The following is a 12,779-nucleotide window of genomic DNA, read 5'->3' as shown; positions in this document are numbered from 1 at the left end:
AAAAATATTTGAAAGCCAAAATATCACACAATGTTATAGATTTGTAGATATATAGATATAGATTTATAATGTGCGTTGTTTTCTAATGAGGAACTAAAGCAACGTGTGCAATTAAACACTTTATTTATTTCTACATTCTACATCTATCTGTGTTAACATAGGCTATTTCATCATTCTATGACATAGGCCTATAGAGCGTCGCAGTTCCGCCACTTCCTGGTGCCGGAAGTAAATACTCGATGCATTTTTCCCATTGACTTTTCCAAAAATATTTATATCAATCAATTTAAGCCTAGAATCAAGCCATCCAGGATCCTGGATCCTGTGATTTTATTTTATTTTATATTTAATTATATGATATACTATATTTAATAAATACCCTTTGTTTTGCCGTTTTCAAAAAAGTTTTTTAACAGAATCAAACGTTGTGTGGTCATGATTCACCAGGATCATGGATAGCTTGATTCTAGGCTTAAATTAATTTATATAAATATCTTTGTAAAAGTCAATGGGAAAAATGCATTGAGTATTTACTTCCTGCACCAGGAAGTGGGCGGGAACTGCGACGCTCTATCGTCAATTCATTGTTTCTTTCAGCTACATGATCGGTGGGATTAACATCTTCCTGCATGACTAGATGCAAAAATGTAGTTCTCATTGGAAACGATTGCTCTGATAATAGGAATAAAAACAGAGGTCACAGAGGATAAACATGTTCTCAAACAGATTCACTTTTAAAGTCCATCTTGACAAGCTGTTTTTAAAGTATCAATCAGTATTGGAATTTATTGTGATACAGGGATGTTATTTTGGTTATGGTCGGGTAGACAGTTCTCTCAAACCTTTGTATAACCATAATACTTCACAAGAGCTTGCATATCTGCTATTTTCGCTAAATGTTCGCCCATTTTTGCAGAATGTTCCATCTATTTTCGCCTTTTATGACATATATTATGAATCATTCATCACTGGAGATGGTTATGGACATTTGGACAAGTCCAGTGGTGGAAGAAGTACTCATATAGGCCTATATTAGGCTACTTAAGTAAAAGTAGCAATATCACAATATAAAAATACTCTGTTACAAGTAAAAGGCCTGTGTTCAAAATGTTACTTGGGTAAAAGTACAAAAGTATTGGTATCAAAATGCACTTAAAGTACCAAAAGTAAAAGTACTAAAATGTTTGAAAATAGCGAATCTACAAGCTCTCAACGCGTCGCGATGCAAAGCAAAGCAAAGCAAAGTTTGTTGTTTACCCAGGGTGTCGGACTAAGTACGAAACTTGTTTCCAGCCGGACCCTGCATGGAAGCCTTGCTCAAGGGCTATTCAGCGGTGATTCATGATCGATGTCATGAATTGGGGAATCGAACTAGGGACCTTCCGGTATCAAGGCCGCCCCTCTAACCACTAGGCCACCGCTGCCACAAACGCGTTGAGCTTGTAGATCTGCTATTTTCAAATAGCCTATAGGAATAAAATAGGGCTAAAGTGGTTAAAGTATGTTTTGTAATGTAATCATTTATATCTGCAAAGTAACTAGTAACTAAAGTTTTCAAATAATTGTAGTGGGGAAAAAGTACAATATTTGCCTCTGAGATGTAGTGGAGTAGAAGTAAAAGTACAGAACATTTGAAATACTCAAGTAAAGTAAAAAAAAAAAAAAAAAAAAAGTGATATAATTAACTGTGTATGCTGCATTTATTGACGCACCGCTCCTTCCTGTTTTGATGCCAATAGGGGATTTAAGTGCCATTTAGTGTGAGTATTTGTGTCCGGAACTGTTTATGTAGTGTGTTGTTGTCAGGAGGAGAAGGACACAGTTAGTGGTTACACCCAATGTTGCCATGTTGGCTTATCATAAGCGACTTAGGGCTTTTTGTTTCTCTGTAAAGTTGCTTGTAAAAATCTGTGGTTATTGCGGTTTTGTGGTGCTTGTTTCTAAAGTGTACTTGCTTATTTAGGCTTGTTTCCAATGTCTTGAATTATTTAAACCAGTGGTTCTCAAATATATAAATATTTATATTAAAGTGTTTTGAGCCCCAGGGAGAATTTGTGTTAGAATGTTTCCAAACATTCCATTGCAAGACTTTTTGAAAGTGGCAGATATACAAGCTCGCAACGAGTTATGAGCTCGTAGATCGGCTATTTTCAAATAGCCTATGCATATTGCATAGACTTTAAATTCTCGTGTTGCTTCTTTTTGGGATTGTTTTCATAGACCTGGTTGCTTATTTCTCTCACAAAATATGGCAACACTGTTTACACCTCCTCTCTCTTTGAAGAGAACCAGCGGGAGGAAAGTTAGTGTGTTCTAAGTTTACATCGTTTACTTCATTAACATTTATTGACGGACTCATTTCGTTGCCGTGTGTGCGCGTCTGTCTGTTCTGGTATGACTCTTGGTTGGACTCATTCCCTTTAGATTTATACGCAGACAACGAGGTATGTGTATGTAGTTTGTTGACGTTCTGTTTGTATCATTTCTATGCGTGTTGTGAGTGAGCGCGTGTTCGTAGCTGTACGCTGGATTGAGGCTGATGTAAGAACGTCGTAAGAGAAGCTAAACACATGTTAGCTCTGGTCCATAGCGTTAGAAGGAGTTCTCCTTAACGCTATGTTACTGTTCAGCCGTTTCCCGCAGACCCGCGGTAGCGCAGGCTGCGCTGCCTAGACCGTCTTTATTTTGCTGTAGAATACAACTCCCGTAGACGTATTAATGATTCTGACGTTTTCAATCTACGAGAGTTGTAAAAACGCTTACCCCCACGCCCCAAAATGTTAACTCTCGCTACGGGGTAGTAGTTTAATGTAATAATCCATATCTTTCAATAAAGAAGTGTTTTAATGCCGTCTGTGGCCGATTCTGTCGGAAGTTCCCAATGGGCGGTAGTGACGCGCCCATCTGGTGAAACCCGGAATTACACTCAATGTAAACAGGAAGTAAACGAGGGTGACAAAATGGCGTTCGGCCACAGACGGCATTAAAACACTTCTTTATTGAAAGATATGGATTATTACATTAAACTACTACCCCGTAGCGAGAGTTAACATTTGGGGCGTGGGGGTAAGCACCTTTATTTTCAATTTGTACATGTTTGGAGTGTCTACGGGGTGTAGTTCTGAAAGTCCCTTTGTCCATGGGGGATGAACCCTACAACTCTCGTAGATTGAAAACGTCAGAATCATAAATACGTCTACGAGGGTTGTATAGCTAGCTGCTCACCAAAACAAAGAGGGTTTGAAGATGCTGAAAGCCTATATTTCCTCAGTGGAAACAGTCTGACCCCACCTCGCGTCTAAAATACACTTTTGAAAACACCACTGCTTTTTGGCCAGAAAATAAAAACATTTCACCGGAAGGAAAAATCTGGTCAATAGAAAAAAATGCATTGACCTGATCTGTAGGGGGCGCAGTGGAGTAACTAAAACTTGTTTTCCTTCCGGTGAACTATTTTCTTTTCTGGTCAAAAAGTGTATTTTAGACGTGAGTTGGAGGCCTCAGAGTTTTCCCACTAAGTAAAGTAGGTTTTCAACATCTTAAAACCGTCTTTGTATTGATGAGTGTATTGTTTTATTTTTACTAAAGACGAGAGGCTGCGCTACCGCGGGTCGGCGGGAAACGGCTCAAAATAGTATTTGCACTTTCTCCCTTTTTGGTCCGTACATCTACATAAACGTTCAGATTTCAAATATAAAGTATTTTCCCCATGCCCACCGATTTTACAATTATGTACGTGGCCATTTCTCCGTATGCATTCAATTTTGCGACCCTATCGGTTGGGAGGTGTATTGCACTCCGATACATTATAACTATGAGTTCAATGGCCACCAAATTGGCACCAATCGGATTAAAAATGCTTTTTATTGAACAATAAGGAACATACGAGTACTTCTGAGGTGCCGTACTTAATTGTAACATCCATGGCCATTGGTTAAGCACTTTATATTTGAAATCTGAACGTTTATGTAGATGTACGGACCAAAAAGGGAGAAAGTGCAAATACTATTTTGAAAATTGTCCAAGACCAAGGGGCATGGTTATTTTGGGGGGTCGCGGCCTGAAAAGGTTGAGAACCAGTGTTCTATACGTGCAGATAGCACTGTAATATTAATGCTGGTATATGTTAGTTATTGTATATAGTGGTCTATTATTCTATTAGACAGCACTCTAATATTAATGCTGGTATATGTTACAGTAATTGTATATAGTGGTATATTAGATAGCACTGTAATAATATTAATGCTGGCATGTATGCTGGGGTATTTCATCATGGCTTCCACTGTAGGTGTGTTGATGTGTGGAGTCTGTCTAGTAGTTATTATAACCATAATGGTTTTCATAATCATTATTATGGTCAAGCAATGATGAGACGCGCTGCGAGGCGTTGTGAGCTTGTAGATCTGCTATTTTCGGGCTAATGTTCCCCTCAGAATAGGGATGCTAGGGTTCAAGTGGTTAATGTAAAAAAACAAATCCTCTCACACAAAGATTTGGCGGACCCCCTATAGTAGCTCTGAGGACCCCCTGTTGAAGACCCCTGCTTTAGAGTAAATGGCATGAACCCTTGTCAAGAAACGACAGGGTAAATGTTCACATAAATACAGTGCAAAGAAACTAGGATATCAGGTAAACGATATCAAACCTAGGTTCTAGTTTAAATGTCATGCTATTTAAATAACAGTCTTAACATTTGTAGTTTTTCGTGAAAAAGTAACAGACATATATCTGCATAGTAACATTAATTCCACAACGTGGAAGCCAGGAGGGATAAGAGTCTAGGACATGTGGCTGACATGTTGTTTAATGCCACAATACTCAGACATTTGATATACCCGAGAAAGAATCCTAATATTCAAACTGCCCCAGTAACTAAATAACATAACATAATCTTAATCACAGCTGAATACAACCCCATTTCACTATACTCAGCCTAAATTGAAATCACTGTGTATTGTTTTGTATTGTTTTATTGGATCTTGTTTAGTCGATACACTTATTTGTTTTAGCTCGTGCTCATTTGATTTAGCCATTTTTGTCTCATCTGTTTAAGAAAGTAGGTAGCTGATATATTGCACTTTTACCTTAGCGCTAGGTATACTCTTGGTTGCTTGTTTTTGCAGGAAATGTACTTAAAACTTCTGGTGATTAGTAGTTTTCGTTCCCTACCTATGTTGAATACACTTATTGTAAGTCGCTTTGGATAAAAGCGTCTGCTAAATGACTGTAATGTAATGTAATGTAATGTAATGTAACTGTGGTGGTGACAGGTGATAACAAAAGGAAAATAAAGATGAATGAAGAGAGGTGAACCATGATCATTACATCAAGGTTTCATTTGCACCAGAGTTAAATGAACAGTGAGGATTTCACTGTGTAACCACATGTAACAGTAATGTTGTGTGTTCTCTCTGCAGACGTGACCCACTCCACCACACCTCACCTCAGCCATGGCTGACAACATCCTGGATGCTGCCTGCCAGAGAGAATCACCACAGGCTGCCAAGAGAACGAGACTGGACTCTTACAATGTGAGGGGTGTGTGTGTGTGTGTGTGTGTGTGTGTGTGTGTGTGTGTGTGTGTGTGTGAATAGCTGTTGGGTGGGTGGGCTGCATTGGTGTGTACAAGCTGCAGCATGTTGACTGTTGACACATGAAGCACAGCAACATTATTCACAGATGATGAATAGTTATTTATTGGTCTGATTCCTAAAACCCGCTCTGGATGCATTTCAGGAGGACAGCACCAGTGTACCTCCATCCTCACTGAAGACTGAGATGTTTGAGGAACCCGACCATCCCTACAAGGTGTTAGAGGGCCTAAACAGGCTGCGTCTCAACAGTGTCTTGTGTGATGTGATACTGTGCTGTGCGGGACAGGAGTTCCCCTGCCATCGTTCTGTACTGGCTTCCTTTAGCTCTTACTTTGAGGTAAATGCACACATTTATTGACCTGCTGTTGTTAAAGGTCCACCCATTTTCAACCTATCTTCATATCATTGGTTCTCACTTATGCTCATTATGAAGTCGCACTATTTCTGTCTACTCACTCTGTGTCGCAGAGGAAGGCTTTGGACAGTTCAGAAATCTGCCTACCAGTGACATCATCAATAGGCTCTATGCACAGCAGCCATATTGGACAGAAATTGGGCCCCTTCCTTGCTTCCTTCACAGGTGTTACCAATGACACTAATGAAGGCTCTGTTCCATTTAGTGCAGCACAGTGGTTCTCAAACGTTTTAATTTCAAGGACCCCCATAACTCTGAGAGTGTACAAATGGAGCCAAATGGACCCGGGAGTGTCCATTTGGTTCCATTTGTACACTCTCAGACTTACACCCTCTCAAGGAACCATGAGGGTCCCTGGACCACACTTTGAGACCCACTAGTATTTCTAGTGAGCCAACATGCACAATATCAGCACCCTGACTCTGTTTGACCAGAATGGAACAGAGCCTTCATTAGTATCATTGGTAACACCTGTGAAGGAAGTAAGAAGAGGCCCAATTTTTCGTCCGTCCTGTCCGTGTGTTACCACCAAATCTCCGGCACCGTTGGCCCGGTCGCTGTGAAACTGCACACACACTCCCTGGATGCCAATTCAGAACCTCTGCCTGTAATTTTTCACATGGGCCTATTATAGCGCCACCAGGAGGCCGATTTGTGCTAAACCCATTTTTTCACATTACTCCTACAGTTTTTAACCAAACGTCATGCAAATCGGTACACCGTATCTCTATAGTCATGTGATCAACCCTGATCTGTCTGATTTCCCATATTCCATCCTCATTGGTTGAGGTTGCCATCCAAAGTTTGCAGGATTGGTCCGTTTTGAACAAACTGCCTCAAATCATGAACGCAGCTTGCGATTTCCGTGAAATTTCACACGCACATTCCCACTAGGCCGAGGAAGAAATGCCACCCTTTTCACATTGGCCTGTTATAGCGCCACCAGCAGGTCTAATTTAGCAAAACACATTTTTGGAACAAAATGCCTCAAATCATGAATGCTGTGTCTGATTGCCGTGAAAGACCTAAGAATAAATGGCACCATTTTCACATTGGCCTATTATAGCGCCACCAGGAGGCCAGAATAACGTACCTGACCTGGCGAAGACCTGTGGTGCTCCGAGGAGCACTTTTTCTAGTTGATCATGCAGTTCATGTCACCTTGCTGAGTGATGTTGAGGAGTTTATTGTTTGAGATGGTCTTGGGCCAGAATATACACAGGAGTTTGTGCAGGAATGATATGTGGAAAGTGGAAAATTTATGGATGTCGCTTTCTTTGGTTTTCCAGCATTCTGCACCGTATAGTAGTGTTGATAGTACGCAGCTTTGGCAGATCCAGAGTTTTGTTTTGGTGCTGTATTGATTTGACTTCCAGATTTGTTTAAGTCTTATGAAGGTTCTGTATGCTTTTTTGATCCGGTTTTGAATGTCCTTACTTGCTCCCCCACCATGGTGAATGATACTTCCAAGATATGTGAAATGATCTGTATTTTCCAAGACCTGTTCCTCTATTATGTATTGGTGTTGATGGGCATGACTTTGGCTTTATTGATGTTTACGATCGTGTGTGTGTGTGTGTGTGTGTGTGTGTGTGTGTGTGTGTGTGTGTGTGTGTGTGTGTGTGTGTTAGGGATGGGTATTGGCAACAATCTCACGATACGATACGTATCACGATACTTGGGTCACGATACGATTATATTGCGATACGTATCACGATACTTGGGTCGTATCACGATATTGCGATATATTGCAATATATTGCAATATATTGCGATATATACATATATCACAACTACATATTGTTTATATATACACTACATATTGGGTAGCTGCAGATCTGTGATAGGTTCTTTGAATGTTTTTCATAAAACCTGTATCTGAAAAAGCAACAAAAAAAAATCGCGATATCGATACTGGAGTATCGATACAGTATCAACTCAACTCAACTCAAATTTTATTTATAGAGCACGTTTACAAAGACCAAAGTCAACCAAAGTGCTGTACAACACAACGAATAAAGACAATAATAAGATACATCCAGCAAAGAATACAATACAAATACAAAAATGCAAGACAATTAAAGGTAGAAAAAATAATTTCTAATTAAAAAGTGCATAGCAGAATACTGTGAGGTAGGATCGATGGTCGTGGGGCGATGGCTTTATTGTGGCTTTATTGCTCAAAGGCCTGTGAGAAAAAATAGGTCTTCAGTAATGTTTTAAAAGTGGTTATGGACTGAGCGGCTCTTATGTGGAATGGAAGGCTGTTCCAGAGCCTCGGGGCGGCTGCAGCAAAGGCTCGGTCACCTCTGGAGCGTTTATTTGTAGGGAGCTCAGTCAGTAGGTGTTGGTTGGCCGACCTTAGGGTTCTGGATGGGGTGTGATTGTCGGTTAGGTCAGTGATAAAAGGTGGGGCTAATCCGTTACGTGATTTAAAAGCAAACAATAAAACCTTAAAATCAATTCTGTAGCGGACTGGGAGCCAGTGGAGAGAGGCCAGAACAGGGGTGATGTGCTCGCGCCGCCTAGTACCCGTGAGGAGGCGGGCAGCGGCGTTTTGGATGAGCTGAAGGCGTCTAAGCAGGGCTTGGTCTATGCCAATGTAAAGTGAATTACAATAATCCAGCCTGGAGGTAATGAAGGCGTGAATTACTCTCTCGAGGTCACTGGGAGAGAGGTAGGGTTTGACTTTGGCCAGTAGGCGCAGCTGGTAGAAGCTGGAGCTAACCACCGAGCTGACATGCTTATCGAATTTGAATTTGGAGTCAAAGATGATTCCGAGGTTTTTGACGTAGGGGTGAATATTGGATTTTAGGGAGCTTAGTGTGTCGGGGGGAGGGACGGAGGAGAGGGGGCCAAAGAGGATTACTTCCGTCTTATTTTCATTTAATTCAAGGAAGTTTATGTTCATCCAATTTTTAATGTCAGCTAAGCAGTCTAGTAGGAGTTGGTGTGAGTTAGTGGATGTTGATTGTAGGGGCAGGTATAGCTGGATATCATCTGCAAAGCAGTGGAATGATATATTGTGTTTTTGGATGATGGGCCCTAGCGGTAGCAGATATAACAGAAAGAGGATGGGGCCCAGGATCGATCCCTGGGGGACCCCGCAAGTAAGGGGGGCCTTGGTGGATGTGAAGTCCCCTAGGCGGATGGAGAAGGACCTGTCGGTTAAATATGAATGGAACCAGTTGAGGGCTGTGCCAGTGATACCTACGTGATATTCTAACCTATGTAAAAGAATTCTGTGGTCTATTGTGTCGAAGGCGGCAGTCAGGTCAAGCAGTACTAGGACAGCAGAGTTGCCCTTATCAACGGATAAAATTAGATCATTAAAAACTTTTAAAAGAGCGGTTTCGGTGCTGTGGCCAGGCTTGAATCCGGACTGGAATTTTTCGTGAATATCGTGTGTGGTTAAGAACAGCTGGAGCTGGACATAGACCACTTTCTCTAAGACCTTTGAAAGGAATGGGAGTTGGGAGATAGGTCTGAAATTAGACAGGATGGTGGGATCTAAACTTTTCTTTTTTAAAAGGGGCTGGACCACCGCTTGTTTAAAAGCAAGTGGAACGCAGCCTGTGAAAAGACAGGTGTTGATGATGAGTAGCACGCTGGGCCCTATGGCATCAAAAACGTCTTTAAGGAGGCGAGAGGGGATGGTGTCAAGGGAGCAGGTTGTGGGTCGCAGGTGTGAAATAATATCCGCAAGTGATGAGAGAGATATAGGTAGGAAGGTGTCAAGGGCAGCGTGGTGGAATGGGGGAACCGGTTCTGGTGTGGTGAACATATGTGCTGACCTCAGGTTTGCAATTTTATCAATAAAAAACTTTAAAAACCTCTCGCAGAGAGGTGTTGATGGCACAACAGATGGTAAGACACGGGGATTGACTAAGGAGTTAAAAACATTAAAAAGGACCTGTGGCTTGTGGCAATTCGTGGATACCAGATTTGAAATATATAGTGTTTTGGCATTTTTTACAGATTTTTGGTAGTCTGAAAAGCAGGCACGGAGGATCTGCTGCGAGTGGAGTCGTTCAGCCAGGGTTCGGAGAGTGGTCTAGGGCGTTTAATCCTTAGAGGAGCAACAGAGTTTAGAATGTCAGTGCAGGTGGAATCGAATCTAGAAATAAGACTATCCACATTGAGACAGTGGCTGTTGTCTAATGTGGTCATGGGGGAAGTGGTGAACATTTCAGAAAAATGTGATGCAGTTTGGAGGTTGAGTGTGCGGGAGCGGGTTGGAGGAGGAAGATCTCTGGCTGGTGACAGCGGAATTGCAGCGGTGAATAGGATGGGTATATGGTCGGAGATACTGCTAGCTAATGGGGACAGTTCAGTGTGGGGAATAGATAGGCCGTAGGAAAGCACAAGGTCGAGTGTGTGGCCCTTTTCGTGTGTCGGGCCGGTTACAGACTGGGTGAGATTGAAGCAGTCCATGAGGTTAAAAAAGTCTTTCACAAGGGGTTTTGATGGGCATCATATGTGCAAGTTAAAGTCACCGCAAACAAGGAAATGGTCATACTTTAATGTGATACTAGACAGGAATTCAGAAAAGTCATTAATAAAATCTTTGTTATATTTAGGGGGGCGGTATAGTACTGCACAGAGCAGGGGCGAGGCCAGGTTCAACTCGAAAGTCTGCAGCTCGAAGCTGGAATAGGAGACAGTAGGATGGATCAGGCGGCACTGGTGGGCTGATTTAAAAATCGAGGCTAGGCCCCCACCGGTACCCGTGGTCCGAGGTGAGCTAAAAAATGTACAATATGGGGGGAGAAGCTCAGAAAAAGCAACGCACTCATCAGGGTTTGCCCAGGTCTCCGTGAGGAACATAAAATCTAGGTTATGATCTTTAAAAAATGTGTTTAAAATAAATGATTTGTGTGTGATTGACCTGGTGTTGAACAGAGCCATACGGAGATTCACCCCCTGGGTGGGTAGTGTAGTGGCACTGGCGCGCCTTAGCGGGCGGAGATTGGAGTGTATAATGGGTCGGGGGACAGGAGCTAACAGTGGCTTGTGGTGTCTGTGTGTGATTATGGTGTTAATAATGTTGGTGTGGAGTATATATGCTATTGGGCTTTGTTTAGTGAGTGTTACATGCAGAGGTCCTATGAGTGTAGGTCCGAGCCCCATAGGGAGTATAGTAGGAAATGAGGCGGAACTATTGTGCTGGGAGCAGGGACCGGGGGGAAGTCAATTTGTGACGGACGCAGCTGGACTGGGCAAAACAGTGGACGAAGCGATGTCTAAAACGCGATAGCGGAGGCTAATGGCTATATTAGCCGCTAATACCTTGCTTCCTAGAACGTTAGGATGGAGTCCATCTCTGCTGTAGAAGGATGAGCGGCCCCAGAACAAATTAAAATTGTCGATATAATTAAACGTGTGAGTGCGGCAGAGACGGTGGAGCCAGGTGTTCAGGCTGGCGATCCTGCTAAACCTCTCATCGCCGCGGGCAGGAATAGGTATGGGACCTGAGAGAAAAAAGGATAAGCCGCTATCAACAAGGACGTCAACCAGGCGAAGGAAGTCTCCTTTCAATTCCTCCGAACGGCAGAGGGCTGTGTCGTTGGTCCCTATGTGGACTATGATTTTCATGACGGATAGCGGGAGTGAGCCTATGATACTGGGGAGTTTATTTAAGAGGAGTGGGATAGTGGCACCAGGAATACAGTGAGTGATGGCGTTGGGAAAGCGAGTGTGCTTAATGATGGAATCACCAATGATGATCGCTGTGGGAGGTATGAGGGGGGGGACTGTGGATGGAGGTGATGGAGCGGCATGGAGGACTGTGGAAGCAGATGGCTGGGACTGGGACACGGTGGTGGGGGGGGGTGAGGGGTGTGTGGCCAATGTGGGGGGCGCACACTTCTTCGCTGAAGGCTGGGGCGAGAACCGGCCCCCGGACTGGCGTCTGACCGCCGCCTTCAGCATCAGCTGGCGGTTGTTTCCATGACCAGGAGCCAGTGGACCTGAGGGCGCATCGGGGATGTTATTTTGGGTCGGGAGTGATGGAAAGTCGTCTAAGGACAGAGAGGAGAACTTATTGTGGGTAGGAGGTGGGGGGGGGGGAGGAGGGGAGCGTAGGCGAGGAGCTCCACGATTGACCCTCGAGACCGTGGTCCAGGGGCCCGGGGTGGAGCTGACCAGGGGTGTGCACTTTGGTCTTGCCCCGGCTCGGGGCCAGGCGCCAGGGAGGGCCGGGATAGTATCATCAAGCTCCCTCGTCGTGGGCCTGGCGTCGGAGCGGGTCCCGCTGCCGCGGGGGGCCGAACATGGGACGGTGGAGTCAAGCTCGCCCGCGATAGGGATGCTGGCAGCAGGTCCAGTGGAAACTGCGGGGTCCGGCAGTCCGGCCTCGGGTGCTGGGAGGGAGTTGCCAGCGCAGTAGGAATCAAACAGGATCTCATCTTCACGGATCTGGTGGAGCCGGGATACGCGCTGCTTCAGCTCGGCTACCTCCTGCGCTAGCTGGAGACAGCCGTCACATTCGGATGATGAGGTGAGTGGTGACATCGTGATGGTGGTAGCTAAGGATAAAAAGCAGCTTGGCCAGTAAAAGATAATAAAAGCGGAATAGATGCAGGCTAGCAAGAGGCGTGGTGGGGTAGCAGCAGCTTAGAAGGGCACTTACCCGCGAGGGTCGCCAAAAAGGCGACCCGATGCGGTGAGATGGCACACGGTAAATGCACTCTGGGTGGGTTGGGTCGGTGGTCTCCCCTCGGTGGATGGTGACTGTCAGACCAGCTACTGGTAGTAGCCTATGCCGGTTGA

At 43.9% G+C, this 12,779-nt stretch overlaps 1 long non-coding RNA gene across 1 annotated transcript; it reads left to right on the top strand.

The window, feature by feature from the left end:
* The first annotated feature begins 2,326 nt into the window (after positions 1 to 2,326).
* On the top strand, positions 2,327 to 5,819 carry LOC311060476. The gene is made up of 3 exons (XR_014602265.1): positions 2,327 to 2,444; positions 5,418 to 5,531; positions 5,737 to 5,819. It is a non-coding gene; the product is annotated as an uncharacterized lncRNA (long non-coding RNA).
* The last annotated feature ends 6,960 nt before the right edge of the window (positions 5,820 to 12,779 follow it).

The sequence above is a fragment of the Gymnoscopelus microlampas genome, assembly GCF_963454915.1.
Source record: "Gymnoscopelus microlampas genome assembly, chromosome: 14".
Classification (NCBI taxonomy): domain Eukaryota; kingdom Metazoa; phylum Chordata; class Actinopteri; order Myctophiformes; family Myctophidae; genus Gymnoscopelus; species Gymnoscopelus microlampas.
This window is presented reverse-complemented; position numbering and strand designations above follow the sequence as displayed.